Consider the following 12,186-nt stretch of genomic DNA (forward strand, 5'->3'; position numbering starts at 1 on the left):
TCCAGAATGTTAAATCCTGCATTCCAGGACAGTGCTCCCAAAACACACTTCAACTGTCCTTTTAGTTACCATTTTCCCCATCTTGCTCAAATGCCTGATACAATGCCGGTGGCTTTGCTCCCACCAGTGAAAGTTTCACGACTGCACTGTTACCTTTGCTGTCTGTGCTCCCCCTTCCACCAACCATGGGATTCTGCCAACCCGATGGCAGGTGATACAGCTCCAAACTTTCATCTTAGCATCTGCTTTCTCAGACCATTTTGGTATTCGCTGTCACAGGTTGGATTCCTCAGTAAGAGACTTGAAGACAGAGCTCGGCAGGTCGGAGGTTTATTGAGAGTACTCTTGGGATCAATACCTGTGGGAGGGGTGAAAAGCAAGGAAGCAGGATTGGGCAGAGGGAGAATTTGGCTGTGACAAAGGCCTTAGCTGACCCCACAGGGAGCTCTACAGCTGGACTGGCCCTTGAGAATTGTCCCTAGTTGCAACGAGGCCTTTTAACTCCATGTTGAGCAGTCATTGCATAACAGCTGTTCTGAGAAGGGGTCTTGACCATGGGTGAGGCAACTCTCAGAAGCTGAATTAGGTCCAAAGCAGGCTGATAGCAGAGAGAGGTCTTCCAGCAGCTGGGGGAGAAAGTCTTCTGTACTGAAGAGGGAGCTGGGTGGCTCATCACAGCATCCACTCTACCTTACTTGTAATAATGTAAACACTAAATTTTGATCTAAGCAAAAATTATGCTATAATTGAGAGAAGAAATGTGTGTGTTTTTGTGTATGTGTGTATGAGGCTGAAGAGTATGAAAAGAAAAATCCTTTATATGATAGGAAACCAATACATTAGATCTCAAATTTTGTTTAAAAAATGAAAAAAAAAATAAATCTACAATAAAATAGGCTGGACAGATGGTACAATTTACTCAGTTATTCCTGTCTTCCCCTTATTAAGGATGCTGCTTTGTCCACCCACCTGAATAATGCTCTATTTCAAAAATAAAAAATAAAAAAATAATTTCCCAATAATTTTGTAATGATAAAGGCATTTTGCATCTAGGTTTAAAATTTTTATTTTGCTGGACACAAAGCCAAACCACCATTTCAGTGCTGGACTCTTGGCAATTTTAGTGCCAGTGAAGACAGAAAAAATTAAACAAATCTGATATATTTAGAAGAAATTGATGACCTCTTTCTTAACAAGGAATGATAATGGTGGATTTAAAATTCTTTGACATATTTCAAATCACTTTCACATCTTCCGTTCTCACAGCAATCCTCCAGTATTAGTAGGACAGATATTATTATCCCCAATTCAATGGATGAGCAAATTGAGGCTCAGAGGGGCTGTGTTTTGCCAGTGAAATCTGTATACAAATACTGGATAATACATTTAATTATAAAAAGATTTATTTTATGCTTCAATTGGTTGTGTCGAATTTTAAAACCACAGCTGATAAAATAAATTGTTAAATGTTAAATTGTGTTACATGGCAGATTTTTTTTCTACCTAGGAGTTTTCTAGGGTAGTCTTTGACAGAAAAACTTGTTCTAGAATAATTTCTTCAGCCTTCAAGAACATCGTGTTAATACCCAGAAAGACTCTGCCTTTTAAAAGATCTAAATTGTCTGAGCTGTCAAATAGCAAATGGTGTAATTAGATAAGTCCATTCCTATTGGCCAATGAGGTATAATTTGTGTAGGAAATTGTTGGGTGTAGTTTAGAAACTATGAAGCAAGGCCCAGTGCTTAGGTAGGCAGTGGGCGCTCCCAAGCTGTAACAGGTTCTTAACGGTGGTGGTTGCATATAGTGACATATATGCTAGAGTACTGGGGAGAGCATTGGAGAAGATTTAGTTCCACTCTATGAAGTGCTCTTCTATTTAGAATTCTTAGAACTCATTCCTCTTCCCATCACCATTTATATTTTTACACTGTGGAATAGTGACTACAGACTACATTGGTTTGGCCCTTCATTTTTGCTATATTCCAAAGTACCACCTTGCTAAAGAGTCTTCTTAAATAATATAAAATTCCATCTGAACAAGTACCTACTAAGTGCACTGCTATTGGGTCCTCCTTGCTTACTAAACACTCATTAAGCAGGTTGCCAAATCTTAACCTTCTAGAAAAGAGTTTACCTCATTGCAGCCTGAAATGACTGCTCATAGACCTTCTGCAGCTCTTATATAAGAAATTAAAATAAACTTGGGATGGGGTGGGAGGTGGGGGAGATGCAATCTCTTTCTAAATTTTAGGTTTTGGTTTTTACAAAAAATTATTTATTTTAAATATAGTTAATTCATACATATTGTGCAACATTCAATGGTACAAAAGTCATTGGTAAAAACAGTCTCTTCTTACCCTTGTTCCAGAGCTACTAGTTCTCCTCTCCAGAGGAAACGGATTTCTTGTTCCCCCTTCCAGAAATACTTTCTACATTCACAAGCATATATATATATATATATATATATATATATATATATATATATATATATATATATATATTCTACACAAACGGCAGCTTACTAGTACGTACTTCTTCCTACACATATACTCCTTCTAAGTCCATATGAGAACATAATAGAACTACAAATTGTCTTTTCCAGTGGCTAAATAGTATTAAATTGAATGGATATGCCATGATGTTTTTAATCATTAAAGAGCGTTTAGGTTGTTTCCAATCTTTTGCTATTATAAGCAATGATATAATATAGTTTTCTGTTATGTTTATGTCTTTGCTATAACTTAGAATTTATTTTGGAATAAGGAGTGAAATAGAGGTACAAATTTTTTTTCTAGATGGCTATGACGTCCTAACATGATTAAGTGAATAATTTGTCTTTACCACTGATTTGAAGTGCCTCCTTTATTACATGTAAAACTTTTATAGGTGTTGGAATACATTTCTGGAATTTCTATTCTTGTTTTATTTATATCTGTCTATTCAAACATTTTAATTATTATAGCCTTGTACTATATTTTAATATCTTTAAGGGCCGTTCACCTTATTTTTATTCTTTTCCAGGATTTATTTTAGTACCCAGCCACCTTACTCAATTCTTCTATTATTTAGAATTTTTCAGTTGATTCTCTTGGGTTTTCCAACCATGTAAATATATAATCTGATAGTGATAATTTTACCTCTTTTCCTTCCAATTAATATAACTTCTATTTATTTTTGTGTTTTAGTTTTATGGAAACAATGGTACATTGATAACTTCATGATATTAATTAATTAATTCAACAAACATTGTATCCTAAATATTAGACCTTGGAGGATACAAAATAATTAAGACACATCTATTGCCTTCAAGAATTTGTAGTATGTAGATAAGACAGATAAATATAATATAGTATAATAAAACCCATAATAGAAATATGCAAGAGTTTTGAAAGGCTAATGGCATAAAAATGCCTTGAGTAGTGGTGTGTGTGTGTGCGTGTATGTGTGTGTTTAGGCAGTGGCAGACTTTTGGAAAGTGGATGATTGGGGCAAGTAATAAAGAATGAGTTTGAATTAATCAGATGAAAGGTGGAAGAGAAGATAAGAATTTCAGACTAAGAAGATAGTAACTTATCAATAAAACCAATATTTTAGTATTATTTTTCTTTTTGACTTACTAAAAATGTTTACTCTTTAGATATGATCAAATATTTATACAATATATAGATCAGGCATATTTTGAAACTACACTTATGTTTAGAAAGTGTGAGGGTTTTCATAAAAATAATGCATGATAAAAACAAGTGTTATTTTCAACAAATGTTTAAATTACCTGCCTATAATGGTGGCAGTACAATTTAGCTGATAGACTATTTCCAACATTAATTTTATAGTAGTCCTGGTTTCTTTGTTAGTAATTATTTCATACTATCAATTCATTAAGACTCAAAATGCATAATCCTTTCCTACTGGATGTGCTCTTATACCAGGAGATTTTATGTTCTATATAGAGCCAAAGCAATAAACTTAAATTTCCTTTGAAACTGTTAGCTAAATTGTTTCTTTTAGAAATATTGAAATTCTAATTTTTCATCATCAATCAAAAAAAATAATGTGTATTGAAACTCTTTGACATAATGCAACTCCTTTCTCTTTCCCTAACATTATCTGAGTTATGATTATAAAAGCTTCAGTATTATAAAAGCTCTAGGTCAAGACAGCAATTTCCCAAATGATCAATTTATCAAATTATATATACACCCACTTTGTTTATATTAATTGCTCATAGTTTATAACAATTTATAGTTTGCTGAGGCCTCAATGTTCAGTGTATTTGGAGACTGGACACAACATGAATGTCAAGAGTTTTGTAAATGTCCACGAAATAGAAATATAGAAGAACATGGAATAGATTAAAAATGGTAAATATGTATCAAATGTGATGAATTAATTTCACATTTATTTATAGTGATCTTTCTGGGCTGTGTTGAAGGTATTGCCATATACTGAAAATTGGGGGGGGGGGGTTCTCTGTAAATTATTAGCTATCCAATGTAAATACATACATGTTTCTTGTACTTTTTATGGAAATGTTAAATTCCCAGGCATTTTACTTTTTTAACACTGGAGCACTTCTGGAACACTCAACTTCTACCTACACATGGTGGGCTTACCCTAGAATGTAGTTTAAGTTGTTATGCCTATGAGAAGAGTGAATGAAGACATAAGTGTGAATTCATTTCAGACCCCATTTCTCATGCTATACCTGAAACCCTTCCTTTGGCTTTGATTCAGGAAACCAGTGAATTAAGAGTAGGACAGTGACTGGTATGTTCGGTGGGGACAAGCTATTATACTTCATTAACTTTCTACTCAAAAATTTCAATCCCTTAAAACAAGGAAAGGTTTTTTGAAGTTCTGTTTCTTGCTCATGTTACCATCCACTGGGTTGACAGAGGAGCTCTGTTATCCTTAGTCACTTAGGGACTCAGGCTGATGGAGCAGCTACTCAGAGAACACCAGCACAGCAAACTCTGGCCCAGGCACAGGACACTTCCACTCACAGTGCGTTGGCTGGAACTAAACACATGATCACACCTGACCACATGGGGGTCTCAGCGTGGAGAGAACTGGAAATATTTGACAAACAACACTATTGATTACCATGATTGTATTGAAAATGTGTTGAAAGAACAGTTTGGGCAAGAGCAGAGATGACTTGAACAGAAATGGAAACAATGTGAACTGTGCTGGATCACAACGTTGGCTATTCCGTGATTGTTCACTCTTTTCCTCCTGAAAATGGTTTTCCAATTCAATTCAGTCCAATCCAATCCAATCCTCATTTAATAAATGCCTTAGAGTACAAGATACTTGGTTATACCTGGGCAGAAGCCAAACCATAGGTAACACTATTTCTTTGGAATGCTACACTCAGGCTACTTCTTAAGAAAAACTGACAAAGCTTTGACAATGAACCAAAGTCAGACCTAACTCTATGTATGTTATTTAGACTATAATAATGGTGTGGACAGGTACTAAGTTAAGTAGTATTTTTTAAAGTTAGATCCCTTCTTCATACCATTTACTAAAATATATTACAGACACATTTGACATATGACAACAAAGGCAAAATTCAGAAAAGCAAAAATAGATAAATTAGACTTCATCAAAATTAAAAACGTTACTGCTTCTAAGAAAACAATTAAGAAAGTGAAAAAACAACTCACAGAATTGGCAAAAATATTTACAAATCATATATCTGATAAGGGACTTGTATCCAAAATGTATTTTTTTAAAATCTCTTAAATGCAACAATAAAAAGACAATCCAATTTAAAAATGAGCAAAGAGTTGATAGATATTTCTCTATGAAATATATATATATATATATATATATATATATATATATATATATATATGTATATATGTGCAGTAAGCACATAGATACTCAATATTATTAGTCATTAGAGAAATGCAAATCAAAATCACAGTGAGATATCACTTCACACTCACTAGGATGGTTGTAATAAAAAAGGCAGACAATAATGAGTGTTAGGAAGGATGTGGAACAATTGGGACCCTCATTCATTGCTGGCAGGAATGTAAAATGGTGCAGCTACTTTGGAAAATGGCTTGGCAGTTCCTCAAAAAGTTAAACACAGAGTTACCATGTGACCCATCTATTCCACACCTAGGTATATATTCAAGCACAATGAAAACACATTCATATAAACACTTGTACATGAGGGTTCATAGCAGCATTATTTATTCCAAAAAGTGGAAACAATGCAAATGTCCATCAAATAATAAATAAAGAAAATGTGATATATCTGTACATTGGAATATTATTCAGCCATAAAAATCAATGAGATTTTTTTTTTTTTAGGGGAATAGGACTTTATTGGGGAACAGTGTGTACTTCCGGGACTTTTCCAAGTCAAGTTGCTGTCCTTTCAATCTTAGTTGTGCAGGGTGCAGCTTAGCTCCAGGTCCAGTTGCTGTTGCTAGTTTCAGGGGGCACAGCCCACCATCCCTTGCGGGAGTCAAGGAATCGAACCGGCAACCTCGTGGTTGAGAGCCCACTGGCCCATGTGGGAATCAAACTGGCAGCTTTGAGCACGGAGCTCCAACCGCCTGAGCCACCGGGCTGGCCCCAAAACAATGAGATATTGATACATGCTTCTTTAACAGGATTGACCCTTGAAAACATTATGCTAAGTGAAAGAAGCCAGCCACAAAAGGTCACATACTATGTGATTCCATTTATATGAAATGTCCAGAAGAGGCAAGTCCATAGAGAAAGTAAATTAGTGGTTGCCAGGGACTGGGAGGAGAGCAGAATGGGGAGCCACTGCTAATGGGTGTGGGGTTTCTTTGTGGAATGAAAAAGTTCTGGAATCTAGTAGTGATGGTTTCACAACTGTGTGAAGTATGACACTAATTTTATTAATAAAATACATATATAGCATATGTATATACATATGCGTATATCTAGATGGTGAAACAATAAGTGATCTGTGCGTGTTTACGTGCACACGCATGTGCGCAATATGGCTCTTCTGTTGTTTACTGCTCCCCCATCCCGAGAACTTGCATTCTTTGTAACTTGAAAAATAAAACCTCTTAAAATTAAATCAAATCAAATCCAAAAGCTGATATCTTGCATTTCTCTAATAATCTTTTAAGTGACCGAATACAGATTACATTAATTTGAAATTCTAGAATAAGCAAAACTAAATTGTATTGGGGAGAAAAATCAGAAGAACGGTTGCATCTAGAGGGGTGGGAGCAGGAATTGACTAGGAAAGGGCACGAGGGAATTATCTGGGGAGACAGAAATTATAGAATGGTCTATATGTTGTAGCAGTTTGGATTGCACAGCTGTATTTATTTGTCAAAACTCAGGGAATGTACAATTAAGGTTTGTGCATTTCATTATATAATTTTTACATTAAAAATATATAAACAAATATTGAACTCAAGTTAATGATAAGTATGCTTGTGTATTCAGAGTAAAATGCACTTTGAGAGATATATTTTAAAAATAGAGTGGATTAATGGATGAATAGAAATACTAGGATAGATATGTGATATAGTAAAATGTCAATGCTAGAATATAGATGGTTGGTATGTGGGTGTTCACTGCTTTATATTTGAAAATTTTCATAATACAACATGGGGGAAGAACGGACCCATATGAAGACTTCACTATTTTCTGACTCCCCAAACTCCATCTTCCCTACTTGTCTCTTTTCCCACTACCTGTTAGGTATTTCCACTTGATTGTGTAATTTGTCTTCAGCCCCTTCACATCATTCTTGCTTTCCTTGTTTTTATCAGGGGTAACATCATTCTTCTAATTGTGAACAATACTCAGGATAAAAATCACATTTCCTTCCTTTATCCCATACCCTCTAATTCAATTGAATTCTTCTAATTTTCACTTTATCTCCCTTCTTTTCCCTTTAACACAACCTTAATTCTGCACCAATTACGTGCGTCCTAGTAGCTATTTCCATGGAGAAATAAACTGGTATAGCTAAGAAAATAATTTGCATGTAATTTGATGCTCTATGTCTTTTTACATGCTTGCTATATTAGAATGGTTTCTGATAGAAGATTGTATTAGAATTTACTTGGTTATTGTAAGTCTTAAAACTGTGAATTCCAGCCTCTCTTCCTTTTAACTTATATGTTAATGACTTGAAACAGGTTTTGGTGATTTAGATGCATACACCCCATCACAGAAAATGGGTAAAAATTCTATACTATGATTGGCCTGTATAGACAACTGGTTCTGCTAAGTGAACTATGCCACAATTGTCAATTAGCATGTTGGCAGCTATCTGATGTCAATTCCATCTATTATTCTGCAGGTCCATTTTGCAATTAATTCATCTTAGAAGATTCACCAAGGAATGAAATTGTTGATCATTAGATGCCCCAGGGGTGGGTACTTCATTCACTTTTCTTTTTCCTGATGGCTATACTGGCTGGCTACTGGTAACATCAACCTTAAAATTTTCCCATGTTAAATTAATTGCAGCTAAGATGTAGAATTTCAGGGCCTCAATTATCTATAGGTTGAAGTGGAACTTAGTTTCATGAGGAAGAACTTGTCCCAGTCAAAAGCATTTTCCCCACAGAAATGTGGGTTAGGCATATTTTGGGAGGCTTCATTCTTAAAAGAACGTCTTAATCCTACTCCTCATTTGGTTGGCAGAAGACAGGGTCCTTTGGAAGACTTCCAGGTCTTTGAGCCCTCTGTTAGCCAGTTCATCAAGTTCATGGAAAGGGCTTAAAAAATATGCAATCCATGACATGTTAAACTTTATCCTCAGAGGAAGCCAGGTTACCAGGGAGCTAGCTATGTAACTTGTTTCTAGGTTTCAGTAAATTGCAGTTTGGCCATATGCCTTTAGTTTATCATGTATTTATAAGAAAATTACTTTGAATTCATGATTGGATGCATTTATTTATAGCTACAGATTATTGAGTGCTTATTCTGTCAAGCATCATGCTAGGTGCTGTCAGTGCATCATTTAAATTTAATCCTCCCATCCATCCCTTGAAGTGAATATCTTTATTTTACAGGTAAGAATACTGACACTCAGGTCACACAGCTCAGAAATGGCAGTAAGAGGATTCAAACCCAGGTTTATCTGATTTTTAAATCTGGTGGCCTTACCCACTAGGAAAGCTACTGGGAAACTTCTCGTATCACACTATAGAGCCTTAAGTATCTGTATAAAAATCTTGACAAGCATTTTTATTTTTAATCTTATTCCTGGTTTTATCATTTCTCCCTACTTTTATCACTTCACTGATTTTCCTGAACTTTTTATTTTTATACCATTGTAATAATGTTTTTAATAAATTGCCTAAAATCCTTTTGGATTTATATCCCATTAAGATATAAAGAAATAAAAAAAACCCTCTGAAATCCTGTAGTAATTACTTTGATTAATGTCGGCTGGGTTTTCCTCGTATTATTTGCCTTTATTACATTGTCTGGTTTATGTTCTAGTGTATACACTGCTTAAGTTATGAAATAACTGAGGAAAGCCTTGAATTTTAAACTGTCCTCTGGTGCTTCTCAATACAGTGCATAGTTTACCCTAGGCTTGGAGTGAACACACATTTAACCTTGGTATAGACAATCAGATGTTTGAGGAAAGGATAAAAAGTAGTTAATGAGTGAAAGTTCATAATAGAAGCTATTGTGAAAATTCCATTAGTTTGCTCTCCTGCTTTGAGCGCAACAGGGTGTGGCACAGTTTACAGAACCCCCAAGAATCTTATTTGTGCCCTGTAACTATTAGGTTGGTGCAAAAGTAATTGTGGTTTAAAAGGTTAAAAATAATTGCAAAAACCACAATTAGTTTTGCATCAACCTAATAGCTCTTTTCACTGTCCTTAAGATTCTGCTCTAAAATCTTAAAGATATTTATTTTATACATTAGAAAGTACAAGTGATTTCCTAATAGGAGTCACCATTCTTTGTTATTTTCAGAAGCTCCTCTTCTGTACCACGCTGTCTTCTCTAGATGGCCCAAGGTCCTGTGTTCCGGACAAGCTGGTGTCAACTAACATTCAAAGAGAACATTCTGCCTCTCTGGTTTCAAGTGATTTTCTTGGTAAGGCTAAGTGTGGGCCAAGTTTGTGATCTCATCACATTTTTTCACTCTAGCAATACTTTTGTTGTTGAATCTAACGTTTGCTGTTTTGCTGAGTCTTACCAAGGAACTCATCTCACACTTGTAGCCACCTTCACCTTTCAGAAGTGCTCTGCTCTAGCCCCTCTGCAGCTAACAATTTCAGGGTTTAGCTGAGACACAGAAAACAATTCCCATTTAAATTCCCAGAGAGCGATTTGGCAAAATGAGATCTACTAGATTTAGGGTAAAGATGGAGAAAGAAAAACAGATTAGGTGTCATTTCATGCTAGTTATGTGAGAACAATGTTTCACTTCCCTATTTCCAGATTCAAATCATTAGTGTAGCTTAAATAGAAATACAGGAATGAGAGATACTACATTAGTAAGAGAAATTACATAAATGTTCTTTGAAATTCTTTTATCTCAAATTATACAAACATAAAAGAGGACTGGGGCAAAGATTTGTTTATTTGCTTACTTTTTACATCATACCAACTCCTTCAACAAGGTGATTTTCTCTTGTTATAAGTGATGCAATTCTCTCATGTATTTCTTTCTCCTTCAGAGATTCAGTCAAAATGTGTAAGGGCCTGCAGAGAAAGATTTTATATGAAGTATACTGATTGAGTATTTGGGAATAAGAGGATCCCAGTGAAGAGGGAAAACTATTAATGGAAGATAATAGGCAGGTTAAATTTCTACCATGCAACATTCCACTGGTTTTACCTTTTATATTTTTCCCTCATGTACTCCGTATTTAGAAAAGATTTTTTCTTACTAAACAAAGTAAATTTATTAAATAATTCAGCTTCCTACTTATACTTATCAACAACATACAGAGGGTGCCAAAGAAACGTATACACATTTTAAGAAAGGAAAAAACTGTATTAAAATTGTAATACTCAATATATACTGATAATGAAAGATGAATGTAAATCATTTGTGTTTTTTTGGCACTCCCGGTATAACTGCCAAATTAGATCAACATGTGATGGCAATGGTGTTTTGGCAAAGACAAAAAAGTCCAATGATGAAACTTTATGGTGGGTAAAGGTATGATTTTCATTAGATTTTTTTTCCCCCAAAGTTTGAATACAGATTCCCATTAATAGCTCTTTGGGCTGAAGGAGCCCAAAAAGAGAGCACTAGCACAGAAAGTCAAGAGGGAAAAGAAACCATTAAGGAACAGATTCTGGGGAAAGGGAGGAGCCACGGGCCTCCTCTCTTTGGCACCCTCACCAAATTATCTACAAGTTTTTCATATGGGATATTACTTGTGTATAGTAGTCCTCCTTCACCTGAGGTTTCACTTTCCATCATTTCAGTTACCAAATATTAAATGGAAAATTCTAGAACAATTCGTAAGTTTTACATTGTGTGCAATTCTGAGTAGCATGATGAAATCTCGAGGCGACCAGCCCAGGACATGAATCCCTTTGTGCAGCATATTCACACTGTATGTGCCACTTGTCCGTTAGCTACTAGCCCTCTTGGTCATCAGGTTGACTGTTATGGTGTCACAGTGCTTGTGTTCAATACCCTTCTTTTACTTAATAATACCACATTCACATAACTTTTTTTTTTTACAGTATACTGTTATCCTTGTTCTATTTATTAGTTATAGTTCTTAATTTCTTATTGTGCTTAATTTATAAATTAAACTTTATCATAGGTGTGTATGTATAGGAAAAAAACACAATATATATGGGTTTGGTACTGTCGGCACAGTAGTATGGGTTTCAGGCATCCACTGGGGTCTTAGAATGTATTCCACTCAGATAAGGGGGGGGGATAACTGTATCTTGAAACTTTCTCACTATAACTATTTCTACCAAGAAACTACCACGTTTCAAGTTGGTCTGTTAGGTTACAATCAATGTTTGTATGACATCAATGAGCTTATCCGGGATTGGTTCATAGGAGAATGAACTCAGTCTAACATGGAGTTGTTTTGGTACCTTGGCGTGGGGCTCTGGAATAGCAGATGTAAAATTTTAACCTTTAGCATGCAAGTTAGAAAGTTCTCTGCCAATGCAGGTCTATTTTTAGAGAAATAAAAGGAGTGCCTGCACCTGGGGCTCCTCTCC

The sequence above is a fragment of the Rhinolophus sinicus genome, chromosome 2 (genome assembly GCF_057876585.1).
Source record: "Rhinolophus sinicus isolate RSI-liver-muscle chromosome 2, RSI-T2T, whole genome shotgun sequence".
NCBI classification, from domain to species: domain Eukaryota; kingdom Metazoa; phylum Chordata; class Mammalia; order Chiroptera; family Rhinolophidae; genus Rhinolophus; species Rhinolophus sinicus.